The following is a 20,686-nucleotide window of genomic DNA, read 5'->3' on the forward strand; positions in this document are numbered from 1 at the left end:
CTGCCTTGGATTCTTGCACATTCCATTTAATCAGTCTTTTTTTTGGATGGATATTTCTGATGTTTCTTATGATAAACGTTTTTTTTTCTTTTTTAAGCAGACGTCAATGTGCACGCCTCCTTATGGATGTGCATTAAGTGATGTTCTGGCTGGCAGTCTATGCTTATTTCTGGTTTTCGAAGTTATCGCCAAATTACCCGTCAGACTATCTGTGTGTGGAGAGGGGTGTCAGTTTCTCTTCTTTGAGGTTGTTTATTCCCGGTATCTTGTCTGCAGTGGCTGCAGGGTTGCAGGGAGCAAAGGGGTGCAGAGAGAAATTCATCTCTAGGTGTTACAGGCTGGGAGGCACCACAGGGGTGGGGACGGTGTGAGGGGGCGGTCTCCGTGGTAGCGTCAGTGGGGGCTTTGTTCCCAGGTCCATCCCTGAGCAGGATCCCAAACCGAGGCACCCAGGTGACCAAACCAGCCGTGGATCGTGTCTGGACCCCACTCTTGACTGTCAGACACTGCCAAGTTCATAGGAATTCCACATACATGTAACGGTGGGGTGGGGGGCAAACCCTGAAATCATTAGGTTGTAAATAAGGAAAAGAGGAAGGAAAAGAGGCTGACCACTAAGTGCAAAGACGTGAAGGGAAAAGGCCAAGCTAATTCCCACCCCGGGGGAAGTGGGAGGTGTGAAGGGGGATGAGGCTTGAGGCGGGAAGCTGGACCCGGGGATGGGGAGTGCGCAGGGTCGGATCCAGGACAGAGGCGGGGGAGGGGGACTGACGGGAAAGAGGGGAGAAAGGAGAGAGACTGGGTGGGGGGACCGAAAGTGGCAAGGTGAGGGGGACGAGGAGAGAGCGGGAGGGGGAGCCTGCGTCGGGTCTGTTTGCGATTAGCACCGAAGCTGGTGCCGAATGAGTAAGCAGAAACTTCCAGGCATCCCCACACCCCCCTCCGAGGCCAAGCAGAAATCAGATGCTCCGGTGATTAATCGTGGAGAGTTCAGGACACGACCACAAACGCCGTGCAGACTTGAAATTAGCTGCCTTCCCCCGGCCCCCTTGCCAAGATGGGAGTGAGGGCCGGGCCGTGAGGGGTGGGGGCCCCGCCTGCTGGGGGCCAGCATGGGACTCTCCCCGGCGGAGCTCAGAGTGACACCGACGGGCGATCGGCCGCGGCCAGAGCCGCAGGCGGCATCCGGGGGGGACCGGGCCGGCCGGGGGGCCCCAGGCGGGCTTCCTGGAACCCCGCTCCGCGGCCGCCTGCACCCTGACCGGGCCCGATAAGAGCCCGGTCGCTCTATCCGAGCCCGGGGAGCGCCGGCCCCGCGAGGGAGGCCGGGCCGAGGGGTCCTCCAAGGCCATGTTCCGAGCGCACTGCCTCCTCTCCTGAGCCCCGCGCCGGTGGGAGCCGCCGCTCGTCTCAGCGATAAAGAAAGTCGAGCTTCCTCCAGGGGGACGGGGCGACTCTGGCAGAGAATGTTCGGACCTGCCGGGTGGTGAGTGTGGACCAGACTCTGGGGTGGGAGAGCGGCGTGTCCAGTACATCCCACCTGGAGCTCCGCGAGCCCTGAGACTGAGATGGGATCGTAGGAGGACCTCGCTGTGTGGCCTTGGGCAAGTTCTTTCCCCCACTCCGGGCCTCCCTTTGTCCATCCCTAGAATGGGTGGTTGAAGGAAGTCGTCTTTAAGGGGGTCTTACTATGACTACTATTTTTATTATTCTTGTTTTTGACTGTGCGGCAGGCTTGCAGGATCTTAGTTCCCCGTCCAGAGATTGAACCCTGGGCCCTTTCAGTGGAAGTACAGAGTCCTAACCGCTGGATGCCAGGGAATTCCCTATGACTTCTATGTTTTGTGGGTCTGCTGCGCCAGGCGCTGCGCCAAGCATTGATGAAGCTTCAGCTTGGACAATCCCCTCCAGCCCCGGGGCGGGATAGAGATTCTTATTACTATTAGCCTCATCGTACACTGACAAAGGGAGACTCAGAGAAATGAAGTGACTTGCCCGAGGTCACGCAGCTGGTTGGCAGCAGAGATGGGAATCAGATCTCGATCTTTCTAACTTGCCTCTTGCTAAGCTCTGCACTTCCAGGAGTAGTTGGGACTTGTGTCCTCTGTATTCTCTGAGTCTGTGATGATCCCAGAAAGCAGAAGTGAAGGAGGAGAGGAAGTGTTGTGTATAGGAGGCAGGCAGAGGGACTGGACAGGCGAAGCCATAGGCCGAGCAGCCTTTGACTCTTGGGAGGGTCTGTCAGCCCGGGGATGGGCAGGGACTCCTGGCTTGAATGCAGAGGGCCTGATGCCCCTTGCGGTATTTGCTGTCCTATTACAGGAGGCTCCTGGGGCCGTGAGAGAAGAGGGTTAATGTCAGGCAGGGGTGGAGAGAGCTGGGGGTGGGGACGGTGGCACATGTCTGTATGAGGTTGTGTTCCAATTTTGTTTTGCCTTTTCAAAAATCTGTTTCGAATCATTCTGGGCTCCCACTGCTCCTCTGGCCCAAACAGAATTGTGAAACACATACAGTGCTTTCCACATGCCTCCCTTGGGGGAATCACGTATTCACATCATCGAGGCTATTTGCATATGCATCCCTGCAGCTGTGATAGCAGCAGCCAAGAGATAAGATGCAGATAAAGCCAGCGAGTGTCTCTCTGGCACCTACAAGGAGGAAGCATATTACATCAACGAGGGCTGGGAAATCCACGGCCAGGCCGTGGCAGGTGGGAAGTCCCTTGGGTGTCCGGCATCTGGGCAGAGCTGGAAGTCCCAGCACCCAGTTGTGGCCTCCTCTTTATTCTTCTCTTGGAAAATTCCACCCCATCGCAGCTGTGTACTCACTCCTTTCTCTCTGGGTCTGGCCCAAGCCCTCTGTCCTGGGCTTGACTGGAGACCTGACTGGCGGTCCTTGCTCAAGAGTGACCAGCTTGTCCCAGGAGATTCCCCTCAGTCCTGGGCAAACCCAGATGGTTGGCCACCCTATGCAGTTCTGCCCTTGATTTCTTCTTTTTTTTTTCCTTTGCAACTTTGAGCTAGTGACTCGCTTTCTCCCATCTGTAAAACAAAAGGATTATTTTAGGAAATCTTTACAATCTCTTTGCAACTCTAAAATGCTGTGACTCTGGCTGGAGAGAGTCAGAGCACTCAAGTTCTAAATGCGGGTGAGACACAAGCTTACAGAGGAGGAAAACCTCCCTGTGAATCCCCCAGCGCATCAGGGAATGCGCTGGAGGAGGCTGGAATTCGGATGAGCTTGAAGAAGTGAATGCTGTCAGTGAGAACAGCCCTGGGTATCCACAAGCTTCAGAAAGGTGTGCGTTCAGTTGCTCAATCGTGTCTGACTTTTTGCAACCCCATGGAGTGTAGCCCGCCACGCTTCTCTGTCCATGGGACTCTTGAGGCAAGAATACCAGTGGGTTGCAATTTCCTGCCATTCCCAGGAGTATGGGAATCTTTCAGACCCAGAGATTGAACCCTCAACTCTTGCATCTCCTGCAGGCAGAGTCTTTACCAGTAACACCACCTGGGCAACTCTGTTGCCAACACCCATCTGGTGGGGCCAGACTCCACTGCTTAGTGCCTGACCTGCTGTGGGTTCCTGCCCTGCCAGGGACGTTCTCAGCTGTGTGGCCCTTGCACGTGGTGTGCTGGAGCCAGCTTGGACCTACTCGTGAAAACCAGTTGTCAGATTTTTAGGAACTTGGTGAACTCATTGGTAAACAGAACCATTATTAAAAATTAAACTATGTAGATTTATAATTAAATACATGATATTAAAAACAAAGGGCGTAGGTACTCAAAACTCATCACTTTCCATTTTTAAAAAAGCTACCTGGTTACTGATACTGGTGTTCCTGGGGATATTTACATCCTGTGTGTCTGTCTGGTGGAAATATCCAGTGCACTATTGCAGATCTCTTCCTGATTCCAATTTTTTTGCGACTTCAGGTTGGTAGCCTGAAGTCAGCCATGGGTGGGAGGAATGACACCAAGAGAAATCGCAAACAGTACAACTCAGGGCTTGATTTATTGTTTTGTTGATTATCTAGCTCAACAGACAAAGTGACCTAGACAAAGGAAAGGAGAAAAGGTTGATGCAGATTGAACACAGACGTGTGTTGTCTCTCTGCTTGGTGCAGTGGGAATAGCACCCAAAACCGAGGAAGTTGCTCACTTTGTGGACAAGCCAGGAAAGCGCCGACCTGCTCTCTGCTGTATCCTTTTTTCTCACTCCTTAGCGTGAAAGCAGATATCAGCCTGCGTTCTGGAAGGAACTACAGTCGCTCGTCAATTATAACCATAGGTTGACAATAGATACAAGAGTTGAGGGGCAAAAATCGATAACAACATCCTGTGTGAATCACTTGAGGAAATGAAATTTACGGAAAGGGGGTCATCGTACATTTTATGTTTATCTGTAAGTTGTCTGTTACACAGCCTTTGTGTCAATACAATCTACAGCAAACCTGGGTATATATGTGTTCGAGAGTGTGTGTAAATGCATAGATTTTACACACGTGTGCATGTGCTTACACACATACACTTTCCCCCGGAAAACTGGTTGTTAAAACCTTTACCCACACACCGCTGGCCCCACCACAGCTTGTGCCCAGGGTCTTAGAAATCTTATGGACCGTCCTGAGAGACTGTGCTCAGCTCTCACCCAGAGGGATTCAAACTCCAGGCAGCGGGCCTTGGATACAGTTCCTCTGCTTCTTCCTCTGGCCTCAAGCAAACCACCAGCCAAACTCCTCTCTCCTGCCCTAAGCGCTGGAATGGATGCAGAGACTGGGAGGGGCAGAGGGTGTCGCTGGCACCAGCTGCCTCCAGGGGCCCAGCTCCGGCAGCAGGAAGGCCCCGCTCCCCGTGTCCCTTGGTTCCCTCATTCATGCCCTCCCACGTCTGTGGGGTGTTTCCAGGTCGCCTCGGGGGCAGCTCCGTGGAAATCCCACCCATTTCAGGTCTCACTCCTTCCATCCTTGTTGTTAATGCACAATACACGATTCTCTAATCAAAACGGCGTCTTGGATCGCGGAGGAGGAACAGCTAAGCCAAACCTGTAGGGAAGTTCAGACCACCTTCTATTTTTAGAAAGCCTCGGAGCCAGGTGGGCTCTTTCCAGTCTCCCAGGCCAGCAAGCACGAGAGGAAAATATTTCTCATTCCCCTGCTCCGCCTTCTTAGAGTCCCGGCCAAGGAGGAGGCCCAGGTGGGGACACTGGCCGCCTCAGAGAAGCGAGGCTCGGATGGCAGGAAGTGAGCCCTGCCCGCAGCAATTTTAAAAAGAGCTAAAACCAGTTTGTTTGTTTTTTTTTTAATTTTAATTTTGCATGTAGGAACAGCAATCCTGAGTTTAAATCTCAGTGGGTCCCACTCCAGGCAACCTTTTCCAGACCGTTCATTTACTCACATGCGTGTGTGTGTGTGTGTGTGTTAGTTGCTCAGTCGTGTCCGACTCTTTGTGACCCCCATGGATTGTAGCCCCCAGGCTCCTCTGTCCATGGGGATTCTCCAGGCAAGAATACTGGAGTGGGTTTGCCATTTCCTCCTCCCAGGGACCTTCCTGACCCAGGGATTGAACCCGAGTTCCCTGCATTGCAGGTGGATTCTTTACCACTGCACCTCCTGGGAAGCCTATATTCACTCACATATGTAATTTTAATTTTCAAAAATGAGATCATTCTTACATTTTATTCTGCATCGTTCTTTTTTCACTTGATGATACACCTTGGGTGTTTTTCCCTGTGAGCACAGGAAGACCTAAAGCTTTCCACGCCTGCCCCCAGGAGGACTGTGAGAGGGGAGCTATGGTGACAACCATATCTCTGTTTTCACATCAGGTCTCAGATTTTCTATTAAAATTTTTTTTATATATTTTTATTATTTATCTGGTTGTGTGGGTCTCAGCTGCAGCCTACAGCTTGCAGGGTCTTCAGTCTTTGCTGGGGCATGCAGAACTCTTTTTTAAACTAGTTAATTTGGCTGCGTTGGGTCTTGGCTGCTTTTGTTGTGGCTCGTGGGCGCTGCATGTGGGATCTTAGCTCCCCAACCAGGCACTGAACCTGTGTCCCCTGCCCCGCAAGGCACGGTCTTAAGCACCGGACCACCAGAGAAGCCCCTGGAACTTTCTTGACCGCCGAACACACAAATAGAGCCCAGCCGCCTCCATTTCTCAGTTTAAGGACATTCTTGGCCCCACCGTCTGCCTGTCTCTGGAAGCTGACCGTTCCCCTCTGCCCCCGCGGCCATGGTCACCTCCTCCCTGATGTCTCTGCCGCTCCACCTGCCTCTCTGACGGTCTGTTCTGCACCTGCAGCCAGCGGGGTCTTGTTCAAAGGAGATCGGATCCCGCCCCTCCTCTGCTCAGGGCACCTCCTCCCCGCGGCCTGGCAGTCCTAACCACAGCCGCCAGGCCCCACAGAACCTGGACCTCATCTCCCCTGCCCGCCCCGTCACTGAACTCGCTGCCGAGTACAGTCCTGAGCACAGTGTGGCCTCAGGACCTTTGCCCTTTGCCCTTGCTGCCCCCTCTGCCTGGGACACTCATTCTCCAGATCGCCACATGGCTCCCTCCGTACCTCTTGCCATCATCTAACACATGATACATTATTTTTCTTTTTCAAAATATCTTCTGCTGGAGGGGCTTCCCTGGTGGCTCCGCAGTAAAGAATTCACCTGCCAATGCAGGAGACACAGGTTTGCTCCCTGATCCGGGAAGATCCCACGTGCCGCGGAGCAACTAAGCCCGTGCGCCATGACTCCTGAACCTGTGCCCTCGAGCCGGGCAGCCTCGACTACCAAAGCTCAGCAACAAGAGAAGCCGCAGCAACGAGAAGGCCGCACGCCGCAACTAGAGGGTAACCCCTGCTCGCTGCAACTGGAGAAAGCTGGAGCGCAGCAACAAAGACCCAGCACCGCCAAACAGACACGATTATTTTTTAAAATAAAAATGTGAGTTTCCTGAGGGCAGGATTCTCTCTCTCTTTTTGTTCCTGTTTTGTTCAGTGCTGTATCTATCCCATAGCACGCACTCGGTTAAGTCTTATGGAAATATTTGCTTGCTTCTGCGTTGACCAGCAGAGTCTTTACCACTGAGCCCCCAGGGAAGGCCTCAGTCCTCCAGATTTGGGTTCAAATCCTGGATCCCTTGTCAATGTGCTGTGTGACTCTGGGCAAATTACTCCACCTCTCTGCACCTCTAGAATGCAAGAGCGCTCTCTTCCAGAAGCCGCGTGAAGCCTTCCATGGTTCTTCTCCTGCCGTGGTGTTTCCTGTTGGGTTGTGTGCTCATTCCTGAAGCATCCCTGGAATCCTCTCATTGGTGTAAGGAACCGACAAGGCTCATCCTTGGAGCTGAGTGGGAATCAATTCCACCCAAACCAGTGTCGGTGAATCTGGACATGAGGTGGCCCCCCAAATGGAAGTCACTCAGTCGTGTCCTGCTCTTTGTGACCCCATGGACTATATAGTCCATGGAATTCTCCAGGCCAGAATACTGGAGTGGGTAGCCTTTCCCTTCTCCAGGGGATCTTCCCAACCCAGGGATCGAACCCAGGTCTCCCGCATTGCAGGCAGATTCTTTACCAGCTGAGCCACCGGGGAAGCCCTGAGGGGCCCCAAAGCCAGTGGCAACTCTTGGGGGAGCAAGCAGGGGCTGGGCCACAGGAGGGCAGGTGTCCACTCCAGGCTGGGCTGGTTTGGCCATTGACCTTGGTGACCATCTTACGGCCAGAGAGACTGTCCGGGACGAGTGGTGACCAGCACTGGTCTCTGGCCTCATCCACATGAGGCTGACGGCTGTGCTTGGGCCGTTGCACACACACGTCTGGAATACCTATTCCAAAGGGTAATTCCCAGGGAGAAAGTGTGTTTATACTTTTCTTGGGGGAAAAATTCCATTTCTGTTGCCAATCAGTTCCGCTTGAGAACAGCTTTTCTCAACACCAGCATGTTGGCCGCCCAGGCTCGTGTTCTGTGGATGAGCTCAAAGTGGGGGGGAAAAAGTGACTTTTCTTTCCTTCTTGCACCCCCCAACCGTGATACCCGGCTGCTAGTGTTGAAAGTGTAGCTCACTTAGTTTTCCTTGTCATGCTGACTCCAGGAAAGGCTATAAAAACCATCAGCGGGCCCCACTGGCCGTAACTGGCTGGAATGGAAGTTAGCTACCCCAGCGGCCGAGTTATCAGAAGCCGGTTGAGACGAAGATGCTTGAGTCAAGTCTCTTCTCCTTGCACCCGGGCCCCAGGCCGGCGCAGGGCGGGGGCTGCTGAAGGGAGTTTGTCTGTCTGTCTTCCTTCCCGGCTCCCAAGAGCTGCAGGGCTCTTGGCAAGATGGAGCAGCTGGGAGGCCGTGCAGTAGGCTGGTCCCCTGAGGGCCTCTGACGCCCCCTGCCCACATCAGAGCCCAGCTCTGCTGTAGCCACGAGCCGTGGACTGAGGTCCTGTGGCCTCAGTTTCCTCATTTTTAAAGTGATGGTCGTGGTCCTTCCTCCTGAGATTGCTGTCAGGACCACGGGAGTGGATCCACTTGGAGGAGCCCCTGACTGCACGTAAAGTCCTTCCTAAACGTCAGCTTTAAAGTTTAAACTGTATTTACCTGAGGCCGCACGGGGCCTTTGCTGTGGCGCACGGGGCTCTTTGTTGCTGCACACGGGCTTTCTCGAGTTGCGCTCTAGCTGCAGTGTGTGGACTTCTCATGGTGGTGGCTTCTCTATTTGTGGAGCTCGAGCTCTAGGGAGCGAGGGCTTCGTGGGTGCCGTGCACAGGTTCAGCTGCCTCGAGGCACGTGGGATCTTAGTCCCTGGACCGGGGATCAATCCAGCAGCCCCTGTATTGGCAGGTGGATGCTTAACCACTGGACTGCCAGGGAAGTCCCTAAACGTCAGTTTTTATTACTGACTCAGGACCCTCCTACTCCTACTCCGCTGACACTAGAGGCGTGTGTGGTTGTGCCACTGCATCTTAACCCAGCCCCCTGTTGATAGACCTGTGATCGGTTCCAGTCTTTTGTGATTTCAAATCATGCGGCATCGAATCACCTGTATTGAATCTACCGCTCCCCTAAGATATGTGAACCCCACGATAACCTTGTCTCCGCACTTTCCTTCCCAGGGCCTGTAGAACGAGGAGAGGTGTGTGGATGAAGGGCCAGCCCCGGCCTGGCATGCAGACAGGCCTGTGGGACAGGGCAGGGTCAGGCCCTTCTGAGCCATCCAGCCCCCGTGATCCTGGCCAATGCCCAAGGTGGCCTGGAGAGAAGAAAGCTGTGCCATGCAGCTCTGCCCATCTTTTGCGATTCTTTTCCTCCAGGAAGCCTCCTGGGATCTGTGTTCTGACACTCGTGACTGTCTCTGCATGGATTTAGTACCGTGGTGTCCTGCTCCCTTTTGAGGAGGGCAAGGCCTTAAGATGAGGAGTCAGGAAGGCCTGACTTCTTAGTCCTCCACCCACGTAACCCCCGGGGCCTCCATGTCCTCTTCTGTGTGAACCAGATAATAACAATAATGATAGCAACTCCTCAGAAAGGTCTTGGGAGGTCTCAGCAATATAACATTGGTGGAATGTTTGACCCTGCGTTGGTCCTGAGAAACACAAGCTTGGACTAGGAATGTCGCCTGTGGGAGGGTCCAGCTGCCTGCCCGCTGGGCTGTGGGCACTTGCAGGCAGCGGTGTCCCGTCTGGAATCGAATATAAACGGAGCCCAACCTAACGGTGTGGCCTTGGGCTAGTCGTTCTCTTTCTGGACTGAGTTTTCTCTCGAAAATGGGGGTCCTGATGATACCTATCTAACGGGTTTGTTTGGGGAATTCAGTGAGGCCAGAGCAAATAATGCTTTGGACCTGGCAGATGCTCAATAAACGCTGGCTATTGCTGGTATCATGCATGTTGTGTTACTAATTGTAAAACATCCTCCCAGAACCTGGCACAGCTTTGTACATGCCCTGGGTACTTTGCGAATCAAACGCACTGACTGTCAGGGCCAAGTGCGCTGGTTATAAGGTAGGGTCTGCGGGAGGCATTGATAGAAGGCTCCATTTCTCCTGTGGTTGATCCCCTTAGAGAGAAGACGACCTGACCTGTGGTTCATGCCATCTGCCAGTGCCTAGCTCTGTGGGATGCTGGAGCCGGCGTCAGCACCCCCATTTTACAGATGAGGAAAAGGGGCTCAAGACGGGAGAGCCTCTCACCATGTTCCACAGCCAGCTCACAGCGCAGCAGGGGCCGACCCACTTTTCCTGACCCTCAGAGCAGTGGTCCTCACCCCGCCTCGCACAGGAAATGGACCGCGGGGGTGAGATATAGAGTCCCTCGTTGAGCATGGCCCTTGCACATTTCTGTCATTTTTGCATCTGGGGACACGGGGTGAAGAAACTCAGATGAACCGTTCTGGTTTCCTGGTGGACAAACACTGCTGACCCGGGGTGAGGGATGTTTGTTGCTGGACTGGGTCCGTCAGAAGCATGGTTTTATCTGGGTTTTTCCCTTCTCCCCTGCACCCGACTGCAGAAGATCCAGAGAGGGCGAATGTGCTGAAAACCTCAGGAGCTGTTCCAGGGTATCTGAAGGGCAGGAGGCCCCTGAACTGTGGATGCTGGAGGCCCCAGTCCCACCCAACCTGCTGTGGGACCTTCCTTGAACGAGAGAGCCCAGGAAGGAGCAGGGGGTCACTGCCCTCCCCTGGCCCGCATCCGTGTGCCCTCTCCTCTCGTGAGGACACCAGCCACGGGATTCAGGGCCCCCCTGATCCAGTGTGACCTCAGTGGAACTAATTACATCTGTGATACACCATTTCTAAGTCAGGTTGTGTCCTGTGTCCCTGTGTAGACACGACTTTTGGGGGGACACCGTCCAACTCACGACAGCAGCTGATAGTCACCATTGTTATCACTTCCTCCACTGCCCACCGAAGCAGGACACACAAGTGTCGGCGCTTCTCTGAGCGCCTTCTTTTTTTCATTTTTAAAAAAGGTTTTTATTTTGTAAAGGAGTATAGCCAATTAGGGCTTCCCAGGTGGCACCCATGGTAAAGAATCCGCCTGCCAGTGCAGGAGACATAAGAAACACGGGTTTGATCCCTGGGTCGGGAAGATTCCCCTGGAGAAGGACATGGCAACCCACTCCAGTATTCTTTCCTGGAGAATCCCATGGACAGAGGAGCCTTGTGGGTTACAGTCCATAGGATTGCACAGTTGGACACGACTGAAGTGACTTAGCACGAGTGAAGATTAACAATGCTGATAGTTCCAGGTGGACAGCAAAGGGCCTCAGTCATACATGTACATGTATCCATTCTTCCCCCGAAGCCCCCTTCCATCCATGCCGCCACGCGACACTGAGCAGAGTTCCCTGTGCTATACGTAGGTCCATTTTAAATACAGCAGTGTGTCCATGTCCATCCCAAACTCCCTAACTATCCCTTCCCCCCTGAGCTTCTTGCATTCCTTCTCTCTTTGTTCCTCTGGCCCCCTCCGAAGCTGTGCAAAGTGGTTTCATGGTTATCTATGAGACTCAGAGGGGTGGACTGACTTGCCCCAGCTCACACAGCTGGTAAACAACAAACCTGGCTTTCGGACCCTTTTCTCTCTAACTGCAAAGCTGACAAGGTTTCGAGCCTCTCAGATCCCACCCCAAGAGCTTGGGGCCACCGTACTTTTCCTCCCAGGATCCCGCCGTCTGAGACAGGCTCGCTCCTGGCCCACATGTCTCTCCAGAAACATCTCCCCCAGAGAGGCTATAAAAGGGCAGGGGGTAGGATTCTTTATTCGGGAAACATGAGGTTGTGCTCTGCCGCGGGTCGCTGGTGCCCGGGTCTCCTGTGGGCAGGAAGCTGGCGTGCCCCCCGTGTGTGTGAGAGCGTACCAGAGGCGCTCACGTCATCCCTCACATCTGGGAACGTTTTCGGAGTCTTGACTGGGGGCTACAAATTGCAAAGGGGTCCTTTAAGGTGTGATTTATTCATCATCGAGACCGTGCTGTTAAATGCTCGCGCAGAGTCCATTCACTCTGTCGGGCCCACGGCCCTGACTTCTCAGGCCGGGCCCGGCCATGGCCTGGCAGCAACAGTGGGGCTGGTTTTTTGATGTCAGCAGAGAGGGGAGAGTAGGGCCCGGGGGCCGGGATGGGCCTGACGGAGACAAATGAGCGCCAGCCAGATGGTGCCCTGCAGGTCAGCTTTCATCATGCTTGCCGAGGAAAGAACATGCTTTGGCTGATGGGAGGTGTGGGCAATTAGGAGTCGGGAAAGAAAAATTGTCATTTCCAACAACTGGGGCTTTGGGGCCAGGAAATATTGGCTCTGTCCGCCCGGAGAAAGTGAATGGATTGGACATCCCTGGGAGATCGGGGTCCCCAAAGGTCCCAGCTGGCCTGCAGCACTTGGTGGGGCACAGGACAGAGAGCTCAGCAGGCTGTCTGGGTCCAGGTCCTGCCTCCTTCCGAACACCCTGGTCAGCCCGCTGTTGGACAGGGATTATCGCAGAGCCTCCCCCGGGGGCTGCGGAAAGCCCTGAGCTAACAGCATAGGTCGAGTTCTCACTAACCCCAGCCAGTGTCCTCAGGACCCGGGTCCAGTGCGGGGCTGCCTGCAGACGCAGAGGAGCCGAGGCCGCGGACTTCTCGCTGTGGCTCCAGGGCCAGACCCCTAAGCCGCCCGTCGAAGCCGGGCAGGAGCTTCCTCCCTCAGGGTAACTGGGAGACGAGTGTCGAGGTGGTCTCACCCGGCCTGGGTGGTCCGTGTGCTCAGCATCTAAGAAGCCAGGCCTGCGGATGTCAAGGGTCTGATTCACATTCCCAGCTTAGGGCCAGTGGGAGGGCAGACGGCGGCCACGTGGTCCCTGCGGTCCTCCTCAGGTGGCTCCAACCCCAGAGGAGAGGCGGGGAAGGACCATGTCTTTATGGGCAGCCAGCCTGGGGTGGGGGGTGGGCCGCATGGCAGGTCAGCTCAGGGGTGGGGATCACACAGACCTGGGGCGGGGAGCGCCTGACATCAGAGTCATCAAGGTGCCCAGGTCCTGTGAGCTGCATCTGGGCTACAAGTCTGTTCTCCAGACCTGGAGTCAGGTATCTGTCAGCATGTGAAGGCTGAGGCCTGACCCTTCCCTGACGTCCCCATCACCTCCAGGTCTGACTGCCTGGGGGTCATGGCTAGGCCGTGCCAGCCAGCTACAACTCTCCCATGAAGGCCAGTTTCTGGAGCTCTCAGATGTGTGGCTCTTGGCTTGTTTATCTCCACGGCTCCAAGCCCGGCCAGCTTTTGGGCAACAGGAGCCCCAAAGTCTGTGAAGAAGGGACCGTAGAGCCCACCATGGGGGTAGCCGGGGGGGAGGCACAGGATTCTGGGTGCCCCGGCTGCAGGCAGCTCTGAGCATGGTCCTTTGGAGCCCAGGAGGCCAGCAAAGTGAGGATGGAGGGGAGGCTACTCCAGGGCGGGGGACCATCCCTGGAGGGCCGCTGGACCCTGACCTTGTGACAGTTGCTCAGTGAGGGACCTTCCTGGCTTCATTCCTATTTACATATGTATTTAACTTCATTTGGGGGTTGCCCTGGGTCTTGATCGCTATGCATGGGCTTTCCCTAGTTGTGGCAAGTGGGAGACACTTCCTGTTGCAATGCTCAGGCTTCCTGCTGTAGTGGTTTGGTGGTTTCCCCTGTCGCGGGGCACACGGCCGCGCGTGGGCCCTAGTGCACACGGCTCAGTAGTTGTGGCTCATGGGCTTAGCTGCTCTATGCCATGAGGAATCTTCCCGGACCAGGGGTCCAACCCGTGTCCCCCGTAGATTCTCATCCACTGTACCACCAGGGAAGTCCCACGGCTCCATTCCGATGTACTTTATTTCCTGATTCTAATTCCTGATTCTTCATTTCACTGCTCCAGCCAGAGGTCCCATTCATTCATTTTCTTAGTCTTCACAACGAACCCATAAGGCAGGGAGGTGCTATTATTTTACGTGCATTTTTAGATGGGGGAATGCACGTAGAGCTTAAGTGACTAGTCCTGGGCACAGAGCTAAGGAGGGGCTGGATTAGTTGTGTGTAGCTCCGTGACACACGACTCCAAAGTTTAGCGGCTTAGAACGCTGCGTGTTTGTAATCTCATCGCTTCTGCGGACTGGAGGACCCGGCCTGGCTCAGCTAGGTCCTCTGCTTCAGGGTCTCTCACAGGCGACAGTCAAGGGGTGAGAGGCTCCAGTCACTTCAGGGTCTGACGGGGGCAGGATCCTTTCCCATATTCTCGCGGCTGTGCCGGCAGGGTGCAGTTCCTCCACAGCTGTTGGTGGGAAGCCCTTGGTTTCCTGGCCCCGTGGCCCTCTCCAGCACAGCAGCTTGCTCTGTCAAAGTGGGCAAGCCAGGAAGGGGTGTGTGTGTGTGTGTGTGTGTGTGTGTGTGTACTTGAGTCACTGTCTTTTATAACCTAATCTTGGAGATGACATCCATCCCTTTCACTTTTGCCATATTCCATTCATTAGAAGCAAGTCACTGGGCCAACTCATACTTGAGAGCAGAGGGTGGGCGCCCGCAGGGGTGGGTCGTTGCGGGCCACTTTGGAAGCTGCCCAGCCTCAGAATGTTAACCCAGTTGGGTCTGACTCCAAAGCCTGCTCCCCCAACCCCCTGCCCTGCCAAAGAAAGCTGAGCAAAGAGTTCTTTCCTCCCCAGTCCTAGAGACTGGCCACCTGTCTGCTACCCGCCAGGTCAGAGTTGGGCCGCCCATTCACGTGCTCAGGGAGCATTTACTGAGCACCCACTATGTTTCAGGCCCTGCACAGGACAGCTGTGGTTCACACCCACGGGAATGTCCATCCCAGGGACTGACCTTGGGTAGCTAGCTGCACATCCCCTCCCACTGTCACGTGTGTGTGGCGAGAAACGTGTCCTGTGACTCATCTGAGATTTCTCAGAAGCCCCGGTCATAGGGCAACATGGGAAAGCGCTCGACTTAGTCTAAGCTGGCAAGCGTAATCTGACGGAGGCCTGAGGTAAGGCTCCCGCCCCCCCTGAGCCTCTCTCTAAGCGCGTCTGAGTCTGCGCACCGGGCAGGGATGCCGCAGACTCCCCGCCGAGGGGAGGAGGCGGGTCTGCAGCCACGTCCGATGCCTGGATCACCGCTCGCCTCTCTGGCACTTGTGGCTGCAGCTGGCGGCTGGAAGAACTCACGCTCTGGGCCCGGAGCCCTGCCTGGCTGGTTTGTCTCTACCTTGGCTCACACCCCCCTCCATCACCCCTGCATTTGGCCCCCTGCCTCAGCTGTCCACCGCCAGCCTCTGCTGCAGTCACTTGGTCCCTGCCCCGAAAATGTGTCCCCCCCCAACCCCAGAAGGGATGTGTTGAGCCCCATCTTGGTCATGGGGGGACCCTGTGTAGCCGGGGAGAGTGGACCGTGGGGCTTCTTTCTCTTCAACCTGCTGCATGTCTGGGTTCCCCAACCCCAAGTGGTGGGCAGTGGTTTCAAGGCAGCTAATTCCTTGAGGCTCCGGAAGATGAAGTTGCCTTTGGAGCTGACCCTGAGTGTATGAAAACACCAATAAATAGAAGTAGCTGACACACAGGGTGCCTGTTATCCACCGGGGTCTCTTCTCAGCACTTCACGCATGAGCTCACTTAATACAGCAACTCTGTGAAGAAGTACTGTTAGTCCCATTTTACAGATGGGGACACTGAGGCACAGAGGAGGGAAATGGCTTGCTTGTGGTCACAGAGCCAGTAAGTGGTGGAGCTGGGATGTGGGCCCAGGTGCCCCAGAGTCCACGCTCTTCACCACTGGCATTCTCCATCTGTGTCCTCTCTGGGCTGAGGCAGAGGGGGGCAGCAGGGTCCTCACTTCCTCTGCATATGTTCCTTTGCGGGTAGTTGGCCAGCCCGGGGTCATGGCTGAAGGGAGGCCTTACTTTCTTGGTAATTTGGGAATTGCTATGTTCATGGAGAGCTAAGGGCCTTTCAAAGAATGTTTTCTCACAGTGGAGGCTTTTAAGAGGCTTTTAAGTCTCCTGTCTCGCGGCAGAATCTATTTGGATTGTCGGGAACTGAGCCTGGCCATGGTCCTGCTCTTTCTGCCTTTGTAGGAATCTCCCTCTACCCGGGCAAGTCGAGGATTGAGTTCAGGAGGGGAGGGCGGTTCCCCACAAAGCAGAGAGGAAAGTGCGCAATACTTTTCCAACCTGTTACAGAAGTGGCCATACACTTCATCAGTCACAGTCGTGACGAATGTGCTGAAGGAGAAACACACAGAGCAAGGCGGCTGTGCTGCAATCGTCTGAGCCCATTTAGGCCACGGGGGCAAAGCACCAGAGACCCGGCGGTCAGAGCCGCCATCTCAGCTTCAGTTCTGGGACCCAGCAGAGGCCCAGCTTCAGTCTCCCCACCTGGGAACAAGGAGGTCAGCCCGTCACCCTGAAAAGGTGGAGCAGCTTTCCTGGGAGTGGCCTGGGATGCTGAAACCAGGGTGACCAGGGAGAGCAGGTCGGGACCGCCCAGGGCAGAAGGATACAGGAGTCCCGTGGGCATCCCAGACCCTCCCCTCTCTCAGTTGCCTCCATCTTCTGTCCTCCCTGCCCCCACCTAGGCCAATCTAAATGAGAAGGCCCCTGTGTCAACCACTGGGCAAGCGTTATAACCACGAATTCTCAGAGACAACCCTGTGCAGAGAGTAGTGTCATCATCCCCATTTTATGTGAAGGAAAACTGAGACTCAGCCAGCTCGAGCAACTCGCCTTTCGAGAACGTGGCAGGCTGGGATTTGTCCCCCAGGGCTGTCTGACTCCACACCCTTCACTGTCCTCCCATGCCTGCGGGGCCATTCAGGTCCCTGGATGGGGGACAGAGTGGAGGAGAGAAGAATTTGCCCAGGGGGAAAAAAAAACTTCAAGTGCCAGACTCCAGAAATGCCCAGAGCTGTGAGCTGTGTTGTGGCATGCCTTCCCCTCACTGTGAAGAGCCGAGCTTTGGGAGCAGATGTCAGGAACTTTGAGCAGAAACCCAGTTCTGAAATGTTCTAGGACGAGGCAGGGAAGGGTCTTCTGGGGAAGGGGTGGAGGTTCCAGTCCATGTCACTGGAGGAGACGGGATGGGGGCGCGGTGGGGGGACACTGATTTTGCTGGTTGATGGTTAATGTTCCCTCCCAAGGATATGCATGATTTATGCCGGTGTTTTGAAACAAAATTCAACCAAGCTAGACTCAGTGCCCCAGGAAGCTAAGGAGATAGCCGTCCTGGAAACTGTTCAGGGTGGGGGAATAAAAGGATATACCAGACAATTTGCCTCCTTTCTGACTCTACCCATCCAAAGCAGAGGCCCCCCCCTTATCACTGAGACCCCTCGGGAGGCACCTTCCAGGCACCAACAGCCGAAGAAAGTGGTGTCCCCTGTCTGCATGCCTTTTGTCTTGGCTGGATCGAAGAGTAAAAACAAAAACAACCCCCTAGACATATTCGCTAAACCTGCTTTGGTCTCCATTCTGAGGCCTTCCTGGGAAAAATAACCTCTGCGTTAGGAGTCTGAGTTACATGTGATGAAACCCCAAGTCATACTGGCTCAAGCTGAAAAGAGAGTGGGGATTTCTCTGGTGGCCCCGTGGCCAAGATTCTGTGCTCCCAAAGCAGGGGGCCTGGGTTCAGTCCCTGGTCAGGGAACTAGATCCTATGTGCCGAAACTAAGAGCTTAAGTAAACAAATAAATACATTTAAAAATAAATAAATCCGTTGATGAACGTTTTTTTTTTTAAATAAAAAGAGAATGTATTGGCTCACATTTAAGTCTAGGATTAGGTACAGCTTCAGGTGTGGCTGGATCCAGTGGAGCAGTTAGGGGTGGAGGATCTTAAGGTTGATTTTCAGTGGCCTAGACCAGAAGCGATTTCTTTGGCTGAACCAATCGTGGCAGCTGTGAGAGTGCGATGGTCTGAATGGGTGTCAGTGCTGTGCACTGGGAAGCGGTGACGAGGTGAGAGTGCGATGGTCTGAATGGGTGTCAGTGCTGTGCACTGGGAAGCGGTGACGAGGTGAGAGTGCGATGGTCTGAATGGGTGTCAGTGCTGTGCACTGGGAAGCGGTGACGAGGTGAGAGTGCGATGGTCTGAATGGGTGTCAGTGCTGTGCACTGGGAAGCGGTGACGAGGTGAGAGTGCGATGGTCTGAATGGGTGTCAGTGCTGTGCACTGGGAAGCGGTGACGAGGTGAGAGTGCGATGGTCTGAATGGGTGTCAGTGCTGTGCACTGGGAAGCGGTGACGAGGTGAGAGTGCGATGGTCTGAATGGGTGTCAGTGCTGTGCACTGGGAAGCGGTGACGAGGTGAGAGTGCGATGGTCTGAATGGGTGTCAGTGCTGTGCACTGGGAAGCGGTGACGAGGTGAGAGTGCGATGGTCTGAATGGGTGTCAGTGCTGTGCACTGGGAAGCGGTGACGAGGTGAGAGTGCGATGGTCTGAATGGGCGTCAGTGCTGTGCACTGGGAAGCGGTGACGAGGTGAGAGTGCGATGGTCTGAATGGGCGTCAGTGCTGTGCACTGGGAAGCGGTGACGAGGTGAGAGTGCGATGGTCTGAATGGGTGTCAGTGCTGTGCACTGGGAAGCGGTGACGAGGTGAGAGTGCGATGGTCTGAATGGGTGTCAGTGCTGTGCACTGGGAAGCGGTGACGAGGTGAGAGTGCGATGGTCTGAATGGGTGTCAGTGCTGTGCACTGGGAAGCGGTGACGAGGTGAGAGTGCGATGGTCTGAATGGGTGTCAGTGCTGTGCACTGGGAAGCAGTGACGAGGTGAGAGTGCGATGGTCTGAATGGGTGTCAGTGCTGTGCACTGGGAAGCGGTGACGAGGTGAGAGTGCGATGGTCTGAATGGGTGTCAGTGGTGTGCACTGGGAAGCGGTGACGAGGTGAGAGTGCGATGGTCTGAATGGGCGTCAGTGCTGTGCACTGGGAAGCGGTGACGAGGTGAGAGTGCGATGGTCTGAATGGGTGTCAGTGCTGTGCACTGGGAAGCGGTGACGAGGTGAGAGTGCGATGGTCTGAATGGGCGTCAGTGCTGTGCACTGGGAAGCGGTGACGAGGTGAGAGTGCGATGGTCTGAATGGGCGTCAGTGCTGTGCACTGGGAAGCGGTGACGAGGTGAGAGTGCGATGGTCTGAATGGGTGTCAGTGCTGTGCACTGGGAAGCGGTGACGAGGTGAGAGTGCGATGGTCTGAATGGGCGTCAGTGCTGTGCACTGGGAAGCGGTGACGAGGTGAGAGTGCGATGGTCTGAATGGGTGTCAGTGCTGTGCACTGGGAAGCGGTGACGAGGTGAGAGTGCGATGGTCTGAATGGGTGTCAGTGCTGTGCACTGGGAAGCGGTGACGAGGTGAGAGTGCGATGGTCTGAATGGGTGTCAGTGCTGTGCACTGGGAAGCGGTGACGAGGTGAGAGTGCGATGGTCTGAATGGGTGTCAGTGCTGTGCACTGGGAAGCGGTGACGAGGTGAGAGTGCGATGGTCTGAATGGGTGTCAGTGCTGTGCACTGGGAAGCGGTGACGAGGTGAGAGTGCGATGGTCTGAATGGGCGTCAGTGCTGTGCACTGGGAAGCGGTGACGAGGTGAGAGTGCGATGGTCTGAATGGGCGTCAGTGCTGTGCACTGGGAAGCGGTGACGAGGTGAGAGTGCGATGGTCTGAATGGGTGTCAGTGCTGTGCACTGGGAAGCGGTGACGAGGTGAGAGTGCGATGGTCTGAATGGGTGTCAGTGCTGTGCACTGGGAAGCGGTGACGAGGTGAGAGTGCGATGGTCTGAATGGGTGTCAGTGCTGTGCACTGGGAAGCGGTGACGAGGTGAGAGTGCGATGGTCTGAATGGGCGTCAGTGCTGTGCACTGGGAAGCGGTGACGAGGTGAGAGTGCGATGGTCTGAATGGGCGTCAGTGCTGTGCACTGGGAAGCGGTGACGAGGTGAGAGTGCGATGGTCTGAATGGGTGTCAGTGCTGTGCACTGGGAAGCGGTGACGAGGTGAGAGTGCGATGGTCTGAATGGGTGTCAGTGCTGTGCACTGGGAAGCGGTGACGAGGTGAGAGTGCGATGGTCTGAATGGGTGTCAGTGCTGTGCACTGGGAAGCGGTGACGAGGTGAGAGTGCGATGGTCTGAATGGGCGTCAGTGCTGTGCACTGGGAAGCGGTGACGAGGTGAGAGTGCGATGGTCTGAATGGGTGTCAGTGCTGTGCACTGGGAAGCGGTGACGAGGTGAGAGTGCGATGGTCTGAATGGGCGTCAGTGGTGTGCACTGGGAAGCGGTGACGAGGTGAGAGTGCGATGGTCTGAATGGGCGTCAGTGCTGTGCACTGGGAAGCGGTGACGAGGTGAGAGTGCGATGGTCTGAATGGGCGTCAGTGCTGTGCACTGGGAAGCGGTGACGAGGTGAGAGTGCGATGGTCTGAATGGGCGTCAGTGCTGTGCACTGGGAAGCGGTGACGAGGTGAGAGTGCGATGGTCTGAATGGGCGTCAGTGCTGTGCACTGGGAAGCGGTGACGAGGTGAGAGTGCGATGGTCTGAATGGGTGTCAGTGCTGTGCACTGGGAAGCGGTGACGAGGTGAGAGTGCGATGGTCTGAATGGGCGTCAGTGCTGTGCACTGGGAAGCGGTGACGAGGTGAGAGTGCGATGGTCTGAATGGGTGTCAGTGCTGTGCACTGGGAAGCGGTGACGAGGTGAGAGTGCGATGGTCTGAATGGGCGTCAGTGCTGTGCAC

General features: G+C 55.2%; 1 protein-coding gene across 4 annotated transcripts in view; it reads left to right on the plus strand.

The window, feature by feature from the left end:
• Nucleotides 1–865: 865 nt before the first annotated feature.
• The window catches only part of RIPOR3 (RIPOR family member 3), an 88,924-nt gene continuing 69,103 nt past the window's right edge, over nt 866–20,686 (plus strand). For 2 of the 4 annotated variants that reach the window (XM_027558270.1, XM_027558271.1), the window contains exon 1: nt 875–1,486. The gene's annotated coding sequence lies outside the window, so the exon portion shown is untranslated. Of the gene's footprint in view, nt 1,487–20,686 lie in introns of all 4 variants that reach the window. The other 2 variants (XM_027558274.1, XM_027558273.1) reach the window with 2 other exon arrangements.

This window comes from Bos indicus x Bos taurus, chromosome 13 (assembly GCF_003369695.1).
Source record: "Bos indicus x Bos taurus breed Angus x Brahman F1 hybrid chromosome 13, Bos_hybrid_MaternalHap_v2.0, whole genome shotgun sequence".
Classification (NCBI taxonomy): Eukaryota; Metazoa; Chordata; class Mammalia; order Artiodactyla; family Bovidae; genus Bos; species Bos indicus x Bos taurus.